Source organism: Rattus norvegicus, chromosome 4 (assembly GCF_021556685.1).
Source record: "Rattus norvegicus strain SHRSP/BbbUtx chromosome 4, alternate assembly SHRSP_T2T, whole genome shotgun sequence".
NCBI lineage: Eukaryota > Metazoa > Chordata > Mammalia > Rodentia > Muridae > Rattus > Rattus norvegicus.
The window spans coordinates 138,242,027-138,245,050 of NC_141537.1; the positions used below are offsets into that span (position 1 = coordinate 138,242,027).

The 3,024-nt window shown below is 39.2% G+C and overlaps 1 pseudogene; it reads left to right on the forward strand.

Annotated features, from left to right (window-relative positions):
* The first annotated feature begins 627 nt into the window (after positions 1 to 627).
* Positions 628 to 744, forward strand: LOC120102718 (small nucleolar RNA SNORA17; annotated as a pseudogene).
* Positions 745 to 3,024: the final 2,280 nt, after the last annotated feature.

Consider the following 3,024-nt stretch of genomic DNA (forward strand, 5'->3'; position numbering starts at 1 on the left):
AATCATTTCTATTAAGTCTTTATGAAGTCTTACAAGTAATTATTTTATTGTGATAATGATGAATTCAAGTCAGTGCAAAATGCAAGTCACACTTAAATTTCAAGTGTGTGTGTGTGTGTGTGTGTGTATGTGAATGTGTGTGTGTGTTTGTGCATGTCTGTGTATATTACAGTGAATGATTTTGTTTTATTGCCATGGAATAAAATGTGCTAAAATTATGGATAAATTAAAATAAACAGAACTGTCAGGATGAAGGAGTGAATACAATCAGGGGAGTTTTGTTCACTGATAGAACAGCAGATGAGAGATAAGCTGGTTTGTAACTGGTAGAGCTAAAACTAGAGGAAGTAACATTCATGAAATACATGTTCATCAAATGGGAAGCCACAGAATGCAGAGTCAGCGAAAGCACTTAGAAAAGCACTTGTATACACAAAATTGAACAAAGTTAAAAAAACAGTTATAAACTCAGATAAACATATCTCCATTTCTTAAGGCAAGTTACATTCTCTTCAAAAACAAAATAATTTAGACAATGACTTGAAACAGTGATAGGAGGTAACTTCCTTGATTTGATCCTATTAAAATTCTCCTAAAGAGGAGACAGAGACACTATTCTACTCCATGCCCACTTCTAGAAGCATTGTAGGTGTGGTTGCTGTGTTACATGAGAATCAGTAGGTGGCAGACAGGAGATAGGCTCAGTGTTCTCATCCATGGACATCAGAATGATTAGTAGCCAAGAGTAATCTGAAAGAATAGAGCCTGAGAAGACCATGAGTCCTGCATGACCCAGGCCTGGTAGCTGCCAGGATTTAAAAAGCCAGAGACTTGAAGAACTCCATCTTGGTCAAGGACCCTAAGCGGGAGTGAGCCGAAGACCAACGTCTATCACATGGAGCAACTCAGGCTAGCTGGGTGAGGAGGTAGTCTAGGTGACCATCAGATTGGTTCCCTGGGCCTGAATAGGGAGCTAGCCTGAGGTAACCACAAGTCACATGCCACTCAGGCCTGGTAGGAGAGAGAAGAACTGTGTCCAAGACGACCCTTGCTTGGTGCCCTGATACGGGCGGAGGTCATAGCATTCCTGAGACCACTCTTAAGATGAATCCTGACAATCAGAGATCCTGGTCCCACCAAGAAGAGCTGTATGTGGTGAAGAAATGGAAGAGAAAGAGAAACAGAAGGGTGTGAGCACAATGATCAAAGGCAGAAATGGGTAGCAGGCAATAGTCTGATGTGAGTAGCCAGTGATGACACCTCAGACCATAGTAAGCCCTGAACTGTGCTGCCATCAGGGGCCCGGTATGGGCATGTGGCCTTGAAACATTAGGGGTCTGTTACCACCAATGACCAGGTTAATGTCTCAGGGCTGGGCTCTAACCCAGAGACATATTGTCTAAGATCTGTGCAAAACAGGCCTCATCCTTCGTCTGGGAATCATGGGAAAGCTAGCCCTGGGGACATGAGAACAGAATAACTGACTCTGCCCATTGCCAGCTGCTGTGCTTAGAAGAACAGGCCCTGAACATTGTGAGAGCTGCGGGTAAGTAGGCCCCAGAGGATGTGCACCTGGGAGATGAGGCCCTACCACTTGACTCCCATGCAATGACATGGATAAAGGAGAGAAAGCAGCTTCTTTCTCACCCATCACTACCTGCAGCAGGTAGGAGTCTTGACCCTCAGGTTAAGAGAGGAGCAGAGGTGGTCCTGCCTCTCACCATCTGTGAAACCTTGTACTATGGACAGCATAGTAGAGCTGACCCTGGTAGGAAGTACATGGGCAAGCCGGTCCTTAGGGTGTGACCATGGAAAAGCTGGTCCTGTTGTCTGCTGTGCAGAGGCATGGACAAGAGAGAGATGACCTTATGCCAGGCAGGCGAGTGTGTGGGAGAGTGTAGGGATAATCTCTTCCATACTGTGTGGAAGCATCACCTGAAACTAAAATTTCGATGGCTAATAATGCAGGGCACATTGTAACATACTACAGCTTCCACACTAAGTCTTTTTTTTTCCTGGTGTGAGGTTGCAAGGGCAGAGAAAGGGCAGGACGGGAGGTGGAGGTGAGTGGTATTGGGGTGCATGATGTGAATTTCACAAAGAACCAATAAAAAATTCAAAAGAGGATACTGTACCATGTGTTAAGAAAAGAGATACTTCTTTAGTTGTTTAATGAGTAGCAGAAAACATAATTGATGTAGTAAAAAATGGAGAGATAATTTTGATCATCAAATGTAGAACAATGTGTAATAAAATTAGTTGTAATACTAGAGTACATAAAATACTACAAGATATAAAATTTAACATTAAACAACAGGAGGTAATATATTAAAAATGGAAATGAAAAAGAAAAGTACCAGAGAGTTTGAAGAACATCAATGAAATAAAATATTAAAATTGAAGGATAGTCAATGTTGAAATCAAACCAAATTATAAGATTTTAATGTATAATAAGTAATGTACATTGTATTACATTAAATTATTATATAATATAGATAAAGTGTATACTGTAGTAGTATAGATAATAGAAAAAAGTGTCATTAAATAAACTAAATTCTTACTGTCTACAATTGAAGTGTAGACTTTTAACACAATGTGAAGGCCAAGAACTATTGAATATTTAAGTTTTTTTCTCAATGTGGAAAAATATTGAGTAAGGCTATAGATTTTTCAGTGATATTTTACTTACTTTTCCAAAGAATTTTATTAGTTCAAATTTAATCAGTTAAATATTCAAATAAGAAAAGAACAAAATCATTTGATATTTATATCGTGTTGTGATGAGATTATAAATATTTATTTTCATGGTTTTACTTTATAATGCAAGCATTTAATATGCTATGTATGAATCTTGAACTGAGGAGAAGGATTGGTGGATCAAGTGTTTGCTGTTCTAACATGATGATCTGAAATTAGTTCTCCAGTATCCATACAAAATGTCTGAATATGGCTACAATGTCTATTACCTTATTGGGGAACAACAGAGATAGACTTCCTGAGTTTACTGGACAGACAGCTTAACAA